Source organism: Heliangelus exortis, chromosome 3 (genome assembly GCF_036169615.1).
Source record: "Heliangelus exortis chromosome 3, bHelExo1.hap1, whole genome shotgun sequence".
Taxonomy (NCBI): domain Eukaryota; kingdom Metazoa; phylum Chordata; class Aves; order Apodiformes; family Trochilidae; genus Heliangelus; species Heliangelus exortis.
Window position 1 is genome coordinate 7,290,748 of NC_092424.1, and position 19,160 is coordinate 7,309,907.

Consider the following 19,160-nt stretch of genomic DNA (forward strand, 5'->3'; position numbering starts at 1 on the left):
CTGCTTGAAAGAAAACATGAACAGTGATGATTTGTGCTGAGTAAGGAGCTGAGTGAGCTCTGTCCTATCTCCATCTGGCAAAGCAGCATCTTGCTGCCCAGTTGATGCCTTTAGGGTGGCAATTTCTCAGGGAGATGCTTCTTGTATTGTTCTGGGAGCTGGAGAAGTAGGAAGGAGCTGGTGGCCTGGCTGCCTGTCCTTCCTTAGTGGCTTCCTGCCAGACTTCAAAACTTTCTGTTCCAGAATGTGCAAAATGTGATTGCCAGCCCTCTCCTGTGGCTGCACAAATCTGCAAGTAGTAATCCTGAAAATAATACTTCTGCTTCTGCATAGTAGGCTTCTGATGGCTTGTTATGAGTTGAGACTTTTTTCCTCTTATTTTCTTTTTGTGCTTCTCTGAATTTCTGTTCACAGTGGCATCTACTTCTGCAAGTTGAAATGGGGAATGTCCCCCTCCATTCTTCTTTTGAGTGTAATGCCTCATGAATTATATTTCCTAGTGAAATTTCTTACCAAATATGACTGGAAAACACCTTTTCTGTGCCTTTCATCTTAATATTTTTTCCTAGATTTGATGCGTGATTTTATTCTGTAATTTTATTATTTAACACCTGGCATCATGCTGGAGCACAGTTTCTGGAAAGTCCACTGTAGAGATGTACAAACTGTTTGAAACTAGTTAGAAATGTTCTCAAAAAAGACAATTACCAAATAGCTTTTGAAAGTGGAAATTGATTGAGCCTAAACATTTTGTTTTAAATACCTGGGTTGAGAGAACTTTGCTGGGTAGAAGGGAGGGGTCTGGTGAGAACCCAGAAGAATTGTGGTTTGGTTCAGATAAACAAAATCTAAGTTTGGGGAAAAAACAAAAAAATAAAAAAGGAGAGAGAGAGTGTAAATTCATTATTGAATGAATGGTCAGTGATGACAAAGCAAAAAAGAAATCACTGTTTCTTGTTACTTGCTCTTTGTTAGGAAGAACTATCTTAAAACCAATGAGAAATCAGCTCATGGTTCTGATTAGAGAGCAGGGTCCTTAACAGCACATAGCTCAAGTGACTCCAAAAGTCTAATTTTGTAAATGCAAAGCAGCTTGCATATGAAACAGAAGAGAGAAGTGAGCACTGTTAAATAAAGATTGGTATTTGGCATTGAGCCCATACTCCTGAAAGCACCATTTGCTTGATCCCTCTGGGATCAGTGGTGAGTAACATCCTAAATCAGGGCAAAATATCAATTAAGTCTTAAGATTCTCCAAGCCACAGCAAGGTCTCCAAAAGGAATTCTGGCTGTATTTCATTCTTAAGAAATACTGTATATCAGAACAGATGAGTGTGCATTGCAAATGGGTCGGTCCCTTGCTTCTCAAAAATGTCAGCAAATGGTAATTTTTCTATTTGTCTGGGGTATCATCTGCCTTCATTGTCTGCTAAACATCAGGAATCAACAAAAAAATAATTTACAACATCTGCTTAGAACACAGTTATAGGAAGTGATGCTTGACTCTCTCAAAGGCAGGTAGTAAAAATGTTGTTGTTCTGGCCCTCCTGCCTGGGAGAGGACTTCTCTGCAACACTCCTGGTACATCTGTATGCACACTGTTCTGCCATGTGAAAATAATTGAATTAACCTTGAATAAGCAGTGGAGCCTTGTCAGATGTGTGCTTTGCTCAGGTTAAATGTTGCTTCTCAGCAGTCCTAATTGAAGTGTTGCACTAATATTAACTAAAATGCTTTCTTCACATTAGTGACCTGGCATGTTGCATTCAACTCAATTTTGGTGAGTTTGAGCCTTTGTATTTTTGTACAGTTCAGGAAATTTTCTGGTTACTATTCTACGAGACATAATTAAACACTGAAAATTATGTTTTCTGTATTTTTTTTTATATAATTAAGTTTATTCCCATATACATTAGTGGTTTTTTGAAGGTGCTACAGTAGTGCATGTCTGAAAACAAAATAGATAAGTAAAAACTCCACTGTAATTATACCTTTCCTAGCTTTTTTTTTTTTTTTTCTTTTTTGTCTGCTTCAAATTCTGCTTTAAGATGTCTTTTGTTTTGACCAGTACCAGAACCAACTCACAGGGTGTCAGCTAAATGAGATCACTTATCTGATAGAAGAGTTTAAGAAGGGGAATTCAAATAGGTAGTTCTGCAAGTACATTTTCTGGCAATGTCTAAGTACATGTTTGACTGGATAAAGGTACAACACTTTTTTGGGATTATATAGATTTTTAATACATTTACATCGTGTTAATCCTGGATTTATGATCTAGAACCTGAGCCAAGAGATCAAAGGCTACAGCTGTCCTCAAGAAGATCCCCAGCTGTAAAAATGTAACTTTTTTTTGGCTTTGGGCCAACTTCCTTAGAAAAGTAGACTAAGGAGTTATTTTAAACACTAAATTTACTTTAGTGTTTTAGTAACTTGCTATAGCTGAAAGTATTTCTATACGTGGAAAGTCAGTTCTTTCACGATTCTGATTCATGATTTAGGTTTCATCAGGTTTGTCTTCTAGCCCTGCCTTCAGATGGGAACCCTATCTTTCCTTCAGCAAAATCTACATTTCATTTTAGACCCTGACATTCAGAAAAGCTCCTAGACAGACAGTTTCATCTGGCAGGACTTGATACCATGGTGTGCAGCTCAGGAAACACATCCAGGATTGAAATACCTGATAATCTGTTTTTTGTGTACTGCAAAGGTTCCCTACTTAATTAAGGCATGAGCAAATGTTTGTGTGCTATGTGACACCTTTGTGATGCCATCAAGTGGCATTCTACACAGGGCAGGGAGCAGCAAATCCCTTCTCCTGTCCTGTGGTTCAGACAGGGTTGGCTTCCTCATCATCACTTGGAAGGTGCCAGCTGGGGGAATTGTGGTTGGGTGCCCTGATAATCTTTGTGTGCTGTCAAACTGCAGGGTCAGAGAAAGCTTTTTCTCAGAATTTCTGTCTCTGGTTGTGGTTCAGAGTTGTTCAGGGACAGCCTCTGGAGCAGAGGGAATCTGCTGATCCTTCACATTATGGACAAAGGTCACTGAATGTGAAGCAAAACATAGGTAAACTGTAAATATTAGGGAAAGACATTTGGAATGTCCTCTCAAGGTACTGAGGAGTGAGCAAGAGCTGTATATGGTAGTTTAACGAGAAGTAAAAGAAAGACTTAAAGCAAGAGAACTATTTTCCTAAAAGTGATAGAGAGAATATCTCACCCATGCTGGTACAAAACAGTACTTTATCTTAAAGATTGCCTCAGAGAAACATTGGTAACCATTGTGCTACGTATACAGGGGCCCAATAACAGTACTCTGTGTTTGTTCTCTGGGAACTTACATGATGAAGACCCCAATAGCTTAAACAAGCTCATAAACAGTGTAGTATATCACAAGTATGTCTTTCCAAATCTGTATTATGGCCACAGAAATTTATAGCACATAGCATTATTTAATGGCTGTGCTCATAAATGCAAATCTTTATTATGGTTTCAGTAGCTTCATCATTTTAGACATTAACTTCAGCCTTTCTTTGATGCAGCCAGATAATTTGAATCAGCAGGAAAAAATGTTTCTATGCCAAAACTTCTTGCCAGTCAGCATCCGTTATATCTTCCTTCTACTTTACTGCTGTTCTACATGACATTGCTGCTGAATCTGTTTAACTTTCTACCTTTGTAACGTCTTACCAAGTAATTAAGCTAGCTAGCTGAGTATAAACAGGGCCAGTGATGGTGGATAACATGTTTTCTGTGGTTTGTTTTTTTTTTGTTTGTTTGTTTTTTTACCATAACTCTTTAAACAGCTGCATTCATGTTACGTGTATGGGCAATATGGGTGAGGCTTACAGGGTGGAAAGAATTTATCATCCCATTTCAGAGAAAGGCTACATGGTAAAGACTACCATTTTTGGCAGTTTTGGGGAATTTCTGTAATTAATTGCTTTTGGAGAGGGAAGGAGAAAATTCTTGCAATTCTTCATTTACTGAGGGTAAGGATGGATATTATTAAAATAGCTTCAACAAGACCAAATGCAGGGTCCTGCACCTCGGTTGGAACAATCCCTACTATCAGTACAGGCTTGGGGATGAGGTTTTAGAAAGCAGCCCAGCAGAAAAGGACTTGGAGGTGCATTCTGGACATGAGCCAACAATGTGTGCTTGCCAACCAGTCACCTCCAGGGCTGCAGCAGAGGAAGTGTGGCCAGAAGAGCAAGAGAGGTGATTCTGCCACTGTGCTGTGCCCTGGTGAGACCTCACCTGGAGTCTTGCATCCAGCTCTGGAGCCCTCAGTACAGGAAGGACACGGAGCTGATGGAACAGGTCCAGAAGAGGGATACAAAAATGGTCAGGGGGCTGAACACCTCTCCTACAAAGGCAAGCTGAGGCTGAGGAGTTGTTCAGCCTGGAGAAGAGAAGCCTCCAAGGAGACCGAATGGTGACCTTCCAGTACCTGAAGGGGCTACAGGAAGGCTGGAGAGGGACTGTGTGCAAGGGTCTGGAGTGATAGGATGAGGGGCAATGGTTTTAAGTTAGAGAAGAGTAGATTTAGATTGGATGTTAGGAAAAAGTTCTTTACCACAAAGGTAGTGAAAAAATAGAAGAAGTTGCCCAGGGAGGTGGATGTGGCCTCATCCCTGGAGATATTGGAGGTGAAGTTTGATGATGCTCTGAGCATCCTGATGTAGCTGAGGGTGTCCCTGCTGACTGCAGGGGGATTGGGCTGGATGACCTTTAGAGGTCCCTTCCAACCCAAATTATTCCATGATTCTAAAAGTCTCTAAGGTGCTGAAATACTCAAATCAGGAAAGAGTAATGCTTGGCATTGCCTAGTGGATGTACATTAGTGTGCTTCACCTTCTCAAGGGCAGTTCCAGTGTAGTTAAACTTGGTTAGAGAGCTGCCTTTGTGTCATAGAGCTTACCTGGCTCAGTACAGGGAGGGCTGGAGCACTGTGGAAGTGTCTCTTGCAAATAAAATTCACAGTTTCTTTGGGTACTTGTGCTATGTAACTTTTTTTTATTATTATTTTTATTTTGATTTTTCTTTTTTTTCCATAAACACTTGCCTTTAAAATTATGTAATGCTTAATTTATCTAGCCTTAGGACATTACTGATCTGACAGATCTGAAACTAATGAGATTAGTAGAGAATACAATATTTGATAGTTGGTCTCTAAAGCTATTCAATGCCACAAAATTTTGGTTGTGGTATTTTGGTTGTTTGAATGTATAGGAATCAACATCTGTCAGAAAAGTGAAAGAGAAAAGTTCTCTTGTGGAAGGTTCTCCAGTTGCTATCATATGGTAAATAGTAGGATCTATATAATGTGCTCACCTTAGAATTAAAGTCTTAAGAATCACTGCATAAAGGTAGAATTATTTTAATGAGAGTAAAAGAAGAAAACCAGGAAAAAAAATTACTTCTCATGTTTCTACCAACTTCCACAAAGTAGCAGCACTTTTTTATTCCTACATAAATGCTTTTAAGAGGCTCTTCTGTGTTTAAAATAACATTTATTTTTAAAAGAATGTTAAGTATTAGGCTTTGTTAATGCGTAGCATATTTTTCCACATCCTTTCTATAGTAAACTACTGTAGTAATACTGTTTAGTGTTTAGCCTTTATTCTTCTTGAGTTATTATAACTACTTAGGCTTCAGATTTGAGTGCTTTCTTAAAAACTGCAGTTCAGACAATGATGTTTTATCATTCTTAATGTGTCCTGAATGGCAGGATGGTGATTGTTCATGTGTCAGGACAATGAGGGATAATTTATTTTCCAAGAATCTACCCCTGTGTATTCTGTTAGATCCATTCTCTAGGAAATTCAGTCTTCCTTTGTAGAGAGGTGGTTTAAAGTTAGAAGGCAATGAACACAGTTCCAGGCGTCTAGCTCCTCTTTAGGTATAACTAGAAGTAATGAAGCTAATTGGATTCTACATAAATCAGTTTCTTTAAACAAAAGAACATATATTGCTTCTTGCATGGCTTTTTTATTTGTTTCTTAATGAAAAAAAAATTTTGTTCAGCTTCAGTATTTCAGTCCTTTTATTCATCACTAGCTGCATATGCATTAGTGTTTGATCAGTGGTGCAGTTTTAATGCAAATTCTGTATTGATCCCTGTTACTGCCTACTTAGTGGATGTCACTTCATTACCTGGTTTTGACAAGCATGAACTGGTTTATCACAGGAAATTAAACCAGAAGTCCCATTTCAGATCCACGCCAATGGAGTTGATCCTGGTCTCTTGCCTACATAGGGTAATCCACATTATGTGGATTATAAAATTGTTTCAAATCCTATATCTGGTTTATGATATTTTTAAGGCAGGTAAACCACAAAACATAATGGATTCTGCTTCATAGTTTTCTTTGCTAGTTTGCTTTTGAATTCTTATTTAAATTGATTGTTTTGTGGTTTTTCCTGTTTGGACTGGGACACCTTCCCCTGACCCAGGCTGCTCAAAGCCCCATCCAGCCTGGCCTTGAACAATCCTAGGGAGGAGAGGGCATCCACAACTTCCCCAGGCAACCTGTTTCAGTGTCCCACCACTCTTGTGAAGAATTTCATCCTATTATCTTACTTAAATCTACCTTCTTTCAGTTCAAGATAATTACCCCCTTTTCCTATCACTAAGAGCTACTATAAGGCCATCTCTTCTTCAGGCTGAACAACCCCAACTGTTTCAGCCTTGCTCCAGCCCTCTGATCATCTTCTTGGCTCTCATCTGGGCTTTCTGCAACGTGTTCTTCCTGGGTTGGACACAGTACTCCAGGTGGGGGTCTCAGGAGAGCAGAGCAGAGGGGGAGAATCGCATCCCTTGGCCACCCTTCTTTTGAGGCAGAGCAGGATACAGTTGGGTTTCTGGGCTGCAAGTGGCCATTTGCTGGTGTTTGCAGACTGTTAGTGTTTTATTAGTTATAAAGCATATGTAAACTTGAAAATTCATTGGCAGGCAAATTATAGAAGTAAAACTATAACACAGCCTTAACAAAAGTCCTTTAAGATGCTGAAATGAGCATTTATGAAAGCAGTTGGCATACGCTGCAGTACGATCCTCAACACAAATCTAATGGAAAATTAATTTAAATTTATTTAAGAAAGTGAAAGGGTTGGGCTGCCATTAAGAGAGGATGTAAACACCAAGTGTGGTCGATCAGAAATTAATAAATAATGTGTAATTTAAAGGCAAATGTCTGATGTGATCTACAGCTTTCAAGTGCATGGAGCTAATATTTCATATAAATGTTGTAAGGGATTACTGCTAGTGCTGGTTGAAAACAAAATAAAGATTGCTTTTAAAGAAGCACTTTGAAAATTCTGACTTTGTTCCAAAGAGGACACAAAAAAGGAAGAGTCTCCGTTTTGTTGTGATAAAAGAGAAATGGATTCATTTTTCTCCTATCAGCTTCTCCCCTTTGGGTGCAGGGTGATGGTTGAGACACCCCACTTTAGGGAAGCTCTTGTTTTGGCCTTTGTGTAGCAGAGGCTTTGCAATCCTACATTCTTCATCTTTTGAAAAATGGTCTTCATCTGAAAGAAACCTGAGTACTAGGATGCTTTCCTGTGATGGATGTAAAAGTTCCAAAGATCCTCTTAGCATTAGCATATTAGTCACAGGCTTCCTGCCCAGTCAGACTTATGTTGGTGTACTCTGTTGTTGCTTGTAGATTCATAGAGATTTGGGAGGCTTCTCCAAGTTGAAAGTGAACAAATACCTACATCAGGAAAAGAGAATGTCATTAGAAAGATGGTTTTGTTGGGAATTTCTGGGACATGTTGTTTGTTGTTTTTTTCTAGGCTTTGGTCTCTTTTCATCGTCTCTTCTTATTCCTGCTGCACTTTTGGTGGAAGAAGCAGTTAGAAATCTTCCACAATTTCTGAAGCAGGAGAGGGCTTGGCTTAACACCTTTGACAGACTGAGCTGTTCTGGTGGTATAAAACAAGCAAACTCAAGTGTGTTCTGGAATGATCTGCACACCTAACTGGAAATCAAACAAAAGTAAAATAATACTAGATTTTCTAAAGAGACTGCAACAGTGTGTTTGACAGGTGATTTAAAAAAAAAAAAAAAAAAAAAGTTGAATTTAATTAATCTTTTTCTTCATAAAGGACACATCTAATGCACAGGTCACCTTGGCAGTAGACCAGGGGAGCTGCCTCTCTGCAGCAGTGCTCTGGGCATGAGACTTCAGTCTGTGTAAAGTGACAGCTGAAATGTCACCATAAGGAAATTGTTCCAGTTCTGCCCCTTCTCTTCTGTGTTGAGTGGTGGTATTTCATGAGTGGTCTCTGGACAACAGCTAGGTTATTAGAATGTGGTCTTAGGCAGAGGCACTTAGCTGTCATGGCTTGTGTCAGAAGAGAGCACTCAAGAAGCATCACAATCTTCTCTCTGCTTTGCAAATAATTTTAAAGTGGCTTTGCTGATTTTGCTGAATTCTTTAAGACTGATGACTTTTGAGTTATTTCTAATTGTCTGGGTTTTTTTGTCTGCAGCTTATTTTTCCCCATGACAGACTTGGTGCATCACTGTGCTCTACTACATGTGTTCTGTGGCAGTCTCCCATCTGTGTGGCCAGCTGCCCTTTCCTGTGTTATGAGGGCACCATAAGGCTATTGCTGAAGTTGTCCTCTACTCAGGCTTCTTCTGTGGCTTACTTTGCTCCCCCCATCAGATGGCTTCTCCAGTTTTCTTTCAAAGAAGGCCAGCCATGAGGATTTGTTAGTAACACAGACATATCCTTAAGCTGTAGGACCTGGGAAAAGTTGTTAGCTTCGGGGCCCATGTGTCACCCCAGTTGCATCCTCTTCATCCATGCACCTCTAGTGCAGGTATGAAGACTTTGATTGGGAATGAGTGACATGTAGGGTTTCCTACCCCAAGAATCCCACCACTAATACAACTCCTATGCTCTTACCACATACTACTCTCCTAAATTAAAAAAGTACTGATTTTGATCAGGACAGTAACAGTCATAGTAATCCTGAGGAGTTCTGTTTTCTGTGCAACCTGCACAGTGGTTTGTGACAATATTCTTTATTTTATTGTTACTATATCTTTATTTCATTATTGCTCCATGCCTCAGTACCATGTACAATGACAAGAAAATACAGGTATGGAAGAATATAAAACAGTTTGATGTAGTCTGGGTGACTGACACCAGAGAGAGAGAGAAAAAGCTCTCTGCATCTACTCCTCTGTCTCCACTTGGGAAGGGGATTTCAAGGAAATTAATTAATATATATTCTTCATTCCCTACCTGAGATAATTTCTGAAAATTTTCAGGATGTGCACTGTAATTGATCTTTTATGAAGGGAAACCTTGCTTTCTGACTTCATTTCTAACATCTAGGAACAGTCATTTTTGTTGTATGGGATATTGGCACTGTCTCATTATTGAAAGGTTAGAGGTTCAAAGAACAAGTTTTGGTGACAGTGATGTAGCTCAATTTTTGCCTGTCAGTGGAGTAATCAGAAAACTGACTAATTTAGTTTCTTTTCCTGTGACTACTATTCTTATATTGCAATATGGAAATATAAATCTGGGCAGAAAGAATTATGTATTACATGTAACAGAGAATAGGAGGGAAAATAGACAAGGACAAAAGAAAAAAAGCCTTCTACAAAGCAAGATTAATAATAATAATAATAATAAATGAAATTCAGCATTAGACAGTAACAATATAGAAAGCTTTATCTGTTATCTTGGGTTTGTAAGGCTGAATCCCCTGTCTTGTGTACTGCTGGTAACCGTAAATCAAAAATTATAGATGGCTCTAGATTTTGGATTGAAAGGGACCTTAAAGACCATCTGGTTCCATCCCTTCTGCCATGGGGATTTATGGTGTTTTGAAGAATGGGTGCAAACTGATTCACTGTGTTTAATTGCTACTTTAGAAGTAGCCAAGTACAAAGTAATCATAAAAACACAGGTCAGATAATGCAGCAAGGTATACAGTATGTAGGATTTTTTGCAAATGAGAAGCACCTGAGGATTTTTATTTTCTTTTGAGACTCAGAATCTTTTTTTTTTTTTTTTTTTAATAAACATTTGTTAAAAAATTAATCTGGGTTTGTCACATCACTTATACTGGTGCACATGGAAGCACTGTCAGTTCCTGCACTGGGATGGAGCAGACCAATTTTATGTTTTCTTGGTTTTCTATCCCCAGTGCTGAGTTTTCCTCCCTGTGGCTTTCTGACAAAACTATGGAAAGCTAAAGGTGATTACATATGCAAAGGCTTCATGTACCTCTTAACAGACACCTCCATTTCTCAGATGAAATTTTTGCATCCCTTCACTCTCCTTTGCCCAGCTTTTTCAGTTAATTTCCTTTAGTTCTTTCTGCTATCCTAAACCCAGTTTATTCCAGTTGGACATCAAAGTAATAAAGCAGAAATGAATCATCCACGCATCTGATGAGATAAAAGACATCTTAAGATGAAGTTTTATTTTAATTGCCTTTTATGGAGCACAAGGGAATTCTAAAAAGCCAAATGAGCTTTCTGTAGACATCTGTGATTAGGAAAACTGGCCATTTTCAGAAAATGATAAACCAGAGAAAACTTGCTTTTTGACAATTAAAAAAGGAAAATGGTATAAATGAAATCTCATTTTTCATATTATTTGGATACATGCCAAAGTATTTTATGTGCTTAAGGACTGATCAGCAAATGCACAGCAGGAAACAGTAGTAAACATTTTGAAAAATTAATTTAAATTTTCACCTTCTTCAGAAGCCAAAATATGTGTTTAAAAAATCAGAATACCTTTTAAAGAGATTTGATGAATCCAAATCCAGGTGCCACCTGATTAAATTGGGTTCTTGATATAATTCTTATGCCCTGATATTTCTCACACACCTGAGTCACCCTCAAAGATGGAGTATGAAGCAGTTAAAGGAGTCCCAAGGAACTGAAGCAAGGAAAATTTTTTCCTAATTATTCATAGGCAAAAATCATCCACTCTCTCAGGTGGTATTGAGGGTGGCTTTCTACATGTAGACCTGGTAGGTCCTTTTCACATCTCAAAACCTGAGTATAAGGTATTTTCTAGACCTCTTTGATTCTTTGCCTTTAGGAAACAGATAACTACTTTCAGATAACTACTTTTTTTTTTTTAAAGTTGATACATGGCAACTGCGTAACTTCATAAAGACCTATGCAGAGTCATTTAAATACTTGTGTCTAACAATCCAGAAGAGCTGTAATAATTGAAGAAGAAATAAGTTTTTTCAGTGCTTCCTAGAGGTACACTTCAGGGAGCACTTAGCTTTTAGGGAAGTAAGATAGTAAAAGCTCTGAAATGGAGCAGACAGACATTACTCTTTCAGGTCTAAGAATGATGGGCAGTGCTTAAGCTGAAAATATGTCTGAAAATCAGTCTGTCTTAGGGGCATTATTCCTCCTGCCTGGAAACATGTCTTAGCTTTATTTCTTTTCACTGTGACCCTTTCCATGCGTGATATCCATCCGCAACTGCTGTGCTCGTCCTCCCCTCCATCTGTATCCTCTTCAGAGCCAGCATTTCAGAGAAAAGAAATCTACAAACCATTTATTCATTCATTCAGCCCTTTCCTGCCTCCTCCTTGTTTGCAAAATGAGCAGGAAGCTGGTTGTGCCTGGTGACTCACCATCAGATTTTACAGGGGGATTATGCTGAACATCACTGATTCACAGGCTTTTCGGAGGTCAGTGTCTGTCTTGGCAGCTTTCCCCTGTAAATCCCATACAAGTACTGAGTTGTTGATCTCCAGAGCTTTAAAGTAATTTCTGCCTTCCATGGTAGTGGTTGTGTGTCTCGTTCAGAACAGTTGCCAGCAAGGGATGAGGTGACAAATTCTGCCTCTATATTGAATTTAGGAAATTGCATCGAAAATTTCCTGGCATTCTGTTGGTGCAGCAGCAGCCTCCTCCCCTTCGTTCTGAAGCATCCACTGATTTTCACTTAATTCAAAGAGATGTTGAGGGAACACATTAAATGTTATTAGTATATATTGTTCATGGTCCTTCACTTTGTAATTATCCTCCCCTCTTACCACCCAGTTAATTTTTTTACCAACTCTTCTCACATTTTCTGTCCATTTCCTTCCAGGTCTATCAGTTTAAGGAGCTATAACGTCTTTGAAATTGGGGAGATTCCCAGGAATTTAAGAGTTAGGCTACAGAATCCCAGCTGGTGGTTTGGCATTTACTTGTTTATTTTCCTAACACTTTGTGCCTACTTATGGGCACATGCATGTGTTGCAGCTGGAGTAAGTTGTGCCTCAAGTAGCATATGGGGAGGTTGAAGAGGCAGTAACACAACTTTGTTAACTTTCTTTCCTGAGCCAAACTAATTACACAGTACTTAAATTCTTTCAGAATGAGCCACTATATAGTTTGTACAAAAGATCTTGAAAAGTCAGTGAAAGCTTACCAACACTGGAAAACAAGAAATGTCCCATAGAGGATGATGTAAATTTAAAGGTACTCTTTGTAGTAGTCTTCAGATTTTAAAAAAAAGTTAACTTGCCTCTTTTGCTTTTAAAATGCTTTAAGAGCCCTGGAATATTAAGATAGACGAGCTGAAATAAGCTTCCTAGACATGGCTACAGGTTTCTTCCATTCAACATTCCCAATTAATCCTACTCCTTGATTCCCATATGTTGCTGTTCTCCTGCATGACATTTGCTTGGAGCCCTCTGTCTCCCCTGGAAATAGAGCTCCTCCAGATCTCACTGGGATGGCAAAGATCATCTTGGAAAAGAGTCTCATATAGACAAGGTCTGCTATGATCAGGCATGCTGATGGAGACTGCCAGGATGCTGTCCTGGTTTGAGCTAGCACAGGAGCAATTTTCTTGTATGAATTTCAGTTTTTCAGTTAAGTTTCATAAATGACTGCACTTACTGAAATTAGTGCCATGTTTTTCAGTCAGGATCTGATAACACTCCATGTTTATACTTATTGCAGAGTTAATGGCATGAGTAGTACGTGTAAGTCTTTAAGTCTGTGTAAGTCTTTCTCTCTTTATTCTCTTTCCTTTCTCTTTCTGGGAAGGGAGCAGGGCTCATGAAGAGCATCTGTGATTTTATTTTTTTTTTTTAATTGCTGGCCCAGCTTTAAATCTTGAGAGATGCCTGTGATGGAATAAGATGAAGAACATTCTCCAAATTGTCCATCCAGTCCCAGCTTCATGGAGTTTTCACCAGAGCTCTGTTTAGACACAGATCTTCCCCTCTCTCAATAGCTAATACTCAGTCAATAAAGTCTCTGTACATAGGAGAATACTAACAGCTGGTTAACTCATCTTCCTTCTTCACAGCAATGGGTTTTTCCCTTTGTGATGTGTTTTCTTAGGGAACAAAATTCTGCTTTTTAAGCTGTTCCAGCTTAAAAATTCTGCTTTTTTAAGCTGTGTCCCTTCTTGCCTTCTAGCACAGAAAATCAATCCATTTCTAAAATATTGCTATTACCTTTGCTTTATAGACTAGTATATAAAACAACATCTTTTTTTTTTTTCCTAATGTAGAGATGTTGAATTAGATGTGGAATTTTTAATGGCTTGTTCCATAAACAAAGAAAATAAGTAAGCTTTATTTCTTGTAGATTTGTTTTCTGTCTTATGCTACCTACATCTTCCTGCCACAGATTGTTCCTTTTGCCTCTGGTCATATCTTTTATCATAGTTTCATTGGAATATCTTCCCTATTCTGCCTCTGATGTTCCTTTTTTTTATTTTATTTTTTTTTCTTCCCATCTTTATTTCTTCTCTCCCATATTCTTCCATTGCTAGTGTCTGATTCCACTCATCCTGAAATTTGTAGAAGCCTCACAACCTGGAGACTCACAGCTGCATTCAGTTGTGGAGAGTTTTCACTGAAAATTAAAAAGAAACAAAACAAACCAACCACCCTGTAAAAGAGGGTGTCTCTCCAGTTTGTATTATTACGATGATTTAGTTGTAGCAGAACTCTATTAACCTGACATTACAAATGCTCATCCAACTGAAGGTGTATTTCACTGGAGAGCATCTGAATGGCAAGGTTTCTGATGCTGGAAACTTCTTTGGGATAGTGAGGGAAAGTGTAAAGAATTGCAGAGGGATTTTAGGAGGTGGAGCTAATAGCATGCACAGAAGCCACCACTACATGTGGCTCGGTGATTTTGTCAAGTGACAGGAGATTGGGAGAAAGGGGGGGTATGCTTGGGGATCACTTCTGTTACTGCCTGGGTGTTTGCTTGTGGCCTCTGTTGGAAGTGACTGTCTAAGCTCCATGAACACCCTTCTGAGGCAGTGCAGTACCCTTGTCTTTCTAGAAACTTGCAGGAACACAATTTGATTAAAAAGCCAGAAAAGCTGTTTCAAGTTTGACAAAGATCCGAGAAAAGGAAAAAAAAAAAACAAACAAAAAACATGAAAGGAAAGAAAACCAAACAAACCGCCCGTGCATAAATTGTACTTGGGAAGAAACAACCATAATATGGGGAATTTCTGATGTAGTCCATGTCTTAAATGAACTAAAATGTGTAACCCTCTATATCTGATAAGGAGGTCTTAATATGTTTTGCTTTGGTGGCATGTGCTCTGGTTTATAGAGGAAGATATTTGCATCTTTGGGAAAGGCAAATGTTTTCAGGTCACTGGGCAGAAAAATCTTTAGTTTGGCTGGATGTACAAAGTGAACTTCAGCACAGATTCCACAAGAAGAGATTAAAATCATACATTTACAATTACTGCCTTTAGAAACAAAGTCTGTTACAAAAATGATTTGTTTTGCCTGGAAAGAGATGAGCCTTGATGTTTGTTGACTTATCTTGGCCACCATCTAAATTATAAACACAGTTCCCTGTCACCAGTGTCACAGGAATTGCTGGTTAGCTCTAGTTGGAAGGTAAAGTTTGTTTCAGATATCTCCCTTTGTCACATGCTATTGCAATTCTAGACATAGAGTATTGATCTTTATTGATTTCAATGAAACACATTGAAAATAAACTCTAAATTGTTTCATTTCTTTGGTTGGTTGGTTTTGGTTTTGGTTTTTCTTTCTCTTTTGTTTTATTTTTTTCTTCCCCAGATACCCATACCTGTAGAAGCCAGTCTTGGAGATTACCCTAGTTTTTATATGGTTTTGACATGTACAGCTTTGTTCAGGAGTGTTGAGTGTCTCCTTGTTTTCATTATTTCATGGACGAGTTGCTTTAGCAGCAAATGGTTTAGAAAGGAACATGCAGTCTTCAGCTCCTCTGTCTCTCTGTGCATAATTGATGTCTTCTGAGATGAAGTTACTACTGAAAATAAGAAATCTACCATCTCAAATTAGAGTTTTTCTTCTAGAGAAGACTTTTAACATTTTTTGGTAGTTACAGCCCAGTTACCCCTTCTGAGGTGGCAATCATATTACTCGAGCTCATTTTAATCTATTTATTTCATATATTATCATCTTATACCTGATTTTGAACTGATTTTATGACTAAAAAACTGTCCAGTGAAGTCATATTCATTTCCAGTAAAAAGTATTAAGCCTACCCTAATCTTTTTTATTTTATCCATAATTTAATCACTTTTTCCTCTCAGTGTCCAGTTTTGTTGTATTTACAGTTTATGCCAAGAGGATTTGCATGGTGAAAAGAGACCATTTCAAATTACTGCTGTAATTTTCTACCTAGGCATCACCCGTTTTGGCTGAAAGCTTAATAAGTTTAATGTGATATTTCTATTTTGAATGTCTGAAATTTGCTGTAGAACTTGATTTTTGATACCATCTTGTACAAGTGCCTAAAAGATATATAGGAGTTTCAGATGTATCATTCTATCTACAGTGGAGTCTAATAATTTACAGGGGGAAAGCAGGGTTAGATTTTATTTCCTTCTATATGGTCTTCTTTTTGCATTATTGATGTACTGTATGGAATGCTGTGGTGTTTAAAATCATGATTTCCTGTAGCTTATGAGACTTTTTTAAAAGCAAATGGCAAAATGAATGGACACAAAATAAAAAGAATTTCTTTGAGGAATGTCTGGCAAGATCATCTTTCTATTAAGAAAAAACAGCAATGGTAGCAAAACACTGAGGAAAATGAAGCACTTATAGAATCATAGATTTATTTTCATTAGAAAAGGCATTTAACATCCTCAAGTTGTTAACCCAGCACTGCCAAAGCTTCCATTAAACCCTGTCCCTGAGCACCACATCTCCATGTCTTTTAAATGCCTCCAGGCTTGGTGACTCAACCACTTCCCTGGGCAGCCCGGCCTCCTGCCTGACAACCCTTTCATGAAGAATTTTTCCTTATTATCCAATTTAAAACTTCCCCTGGCACAACTTGAGGCTGTTTCCTCCTCTTGTCCTCTCTCTTGTTACTTGGGAGAGGTGATTAAACCCCCACCTCACTACAACCTCCTTTCAGGTACTTGTGAAGAGCAATAAGGAGCCTTCAGCCTCCTCTTTTTTAATTATTAGACTTTCTTAAAGACAAAAATAACAAAACACAAATCTAAGTAGAATGTATGTCCCCCCACCCTCTCTCTTTGGAAACAAAACCACAAATTTCTTTTGAGTGTGGTGTAAACTCAGACTAGGTTGTTTGTTTGGGGCTTTTTGGGGGGTTTTTTTGTTTGTTTTTCATGTTTTGTTTTTTGAATCCTCTAATACTTTTTAAAAAAGCTTAAAATTGATAAAACAAGTTAAGCATCTTCTGTGTCTAAATTTCTTGAGCAAAAAGTATATCTCAGACAAAATTCTGGAGCTTTATTAAAGTTCCAGGACACAACATGCTCTGGAATGTGCTGGAATGAAAAAGAAATAACTTTTTACATTTAATTTGATTAAGAAAAAAAAAAAAAAAGGCAAAAAACAACCCACCCTTCCTCCCAAAAAACCCCTCACAACAAACAAAAACCAAAATGAAACAAACCCAAAAAACACACAAGAAAAGTGAGACAATAAATGATTGCATTTGTTAAATAACCTAAATAAAACAGTTTCTAGTATTCCACCAGAGTAAAACCATCATAGATGCTTTCTTTACCTCCTAACCCTTTTGATATCAGTTGCAATACAGGATCATAGTTTTGTACTCTTGTAGGATTTGTTAAGAACACAATCATGGCCTTATTTTATATAAAGTACAATTAAAAAATTAAAAAGTTCTGTGGGTAATATGAGATAGCAACAATGCAATAAGGATAGAGTGCTAAAATTGTGACAGCAGAAGAGCATCATGTTTTAACAAAACCATCTTCTCTGCTGATTTTCTGTTGACTTATTCCAATTGTTTTATTACAGATTTTTGAAATAGCAAAAGAACAGTAACCTGCCTTTGGAGCCTTCCTCAGCCTGGAAATCTTTTTTCCTCTTCAGTGCTGTAATTTTTAAGTGACAACTGTTGGATGGCCATGCTCTTCTCCTTCAAAACTTGCCTGTTGCAGAGGGCAGAGGGAAAAGTCAGGTAGCATCAGTGGGTCCTTGGGGCAGAACCAAGTGGTGAGACAGATTTCTCTGGGCACTGCCTGACCTTAATGCAGGTAGAAACCTCTCAGCCTGTCCAGAGCAGGAAGAGTGAGGTTTTGTTGCTGTACTCACTGGGATGTTTCTGAGCTTCAAGCCTGGTTACCAGGCAAGGAATGAAAAGCAGCATTCGAGGAGGGGGTTCTGGGCTTTTCTCAAAGTGTAAATTTACAGTGACTGAGACATTTTTTCTGGGTCTTTGAAAGCAGAAGTCCATTGGTATAGAAACCTGTAGCTCAATTTCTTGAGTTAGCAAAGTTAAAATCCACTGAAAAGAGAGGTGGAGGAGTTTTTGAATTTTGACTGTAAAATTATTGCTGTCTCTTAAACCCAAGGAATTGTACCTGTTTCATCTGCTGACAAGGTGCAGGACAAAGAGAAATTTCAAAAGAAGGTTTTCTACTGAAGTCTTACGAGACTGAAAAATGATTTACATTTCTAATTCTTATTTTAATGAAACCAAGATTGAAATGGTTCTTCAGACCTAATGTTTATGAAGTGATTATCCCTCCATATATAGCATGTTCTTGCTTGACTTTTGGAAGCTTTTTTAATATCTGAAGGTTATTCTGTAGGTCAGGGCTTTTATAGGTTTAGCATGAGTCTTTAATCTCTCTTTAATGATTTTTGTGTGTAACTTATTTTCACAATTACTATTAATAAAGCTGCAGCATAGCAAAGTACAGGACATTCTGGCAGTATGAGAATTCTTTATCTTATTTGTTTGTATCTTATTAGCAGAAAAAATACTGCCTGTATCCTCTGATTTCTCCCAAAGAAGGACCTTCCTAGACACTACAATAGCATGGAACAAGAGTAACATAGAAAAAGAATATTCAGATTAAACTACCAACATCTTGATCAGAACAACAGTGTTAATTTTGAGAGAAATATTGGGTTGGTATTTTTTTTTTGTCTACTTTTTTTTGCCTGGGGTTGTTACAATAAGAAGTATGATAAAACAATAATAAAAATAGGGCTTTAAGCATGTCTTGGATAATTAACCATTTGTTTTGTATTGTTTTTCTTCTAATGAACTGAGTTTGGTAGATGAGGTAGAATATCTGCTTTTTGTATACTGCCTCCTACTTTATTTGTCTCACCCAGGCAGAAGGTGATGAACTTGGCAATGTGCTTGATTAATGGTTGGACTTGATGGTCTTTTAGGTATTTTGCGAACAGAATGATACCATGAAGTAACTGTAAAGAAAACATTGGGTTTGGTTTTATCTGATGTGCAGCACAACAGGCTGCAGAGGAACACCTCTAGTTAGTTCCCCAGGATATTATTTGGTTCATAGGACATGAAGACAGAAATCCTTGCTTTTTTTAAGCATTGTCAGTGCCTGCTCACAGAATTGAAAAGTGTTGAAAAGCAGTATTTTTGCATGTGACATCCTTCTGCTGCAAATATAGTAAAAATATTCTGGTGGGTCATTTTCTGCGAGGTGGAAAAGAAATATAAAGAAAGAAATACAAAGCTATTAGTCTAGTATAAAAATAAGAACTAGGCTGACAGGGACAGAGCTCAGGTGTTCCTGAAAGCATTGGTCAAGAATATGTTAGAGACTGCCATGAAAGTTAATCTTGCAGTGTCTGGAGCTCATGGAAAGGATGTGCATCATTATGCTGGAGAAGGACTGTCCCATTTTCATTACTTATTTG

At 38.0% G+C, this 19,160-nt stretch overlaps 1 protein-coding gene across 2 annotated transcripts in view; it reads left to right on the forward strand.

Annotated features, from left to right (window-relative positions):
• CHRM3 (cholinergic receptor muscarinic 3) overlaps positions 1 to 19,160 on the forward strand; it is a 245,058-nt gene that overhangs the window by 50,240 nt on the left and 175,658 nt on the right. The gene's annotated exons all lie outside the window — the stretch shown is intronic.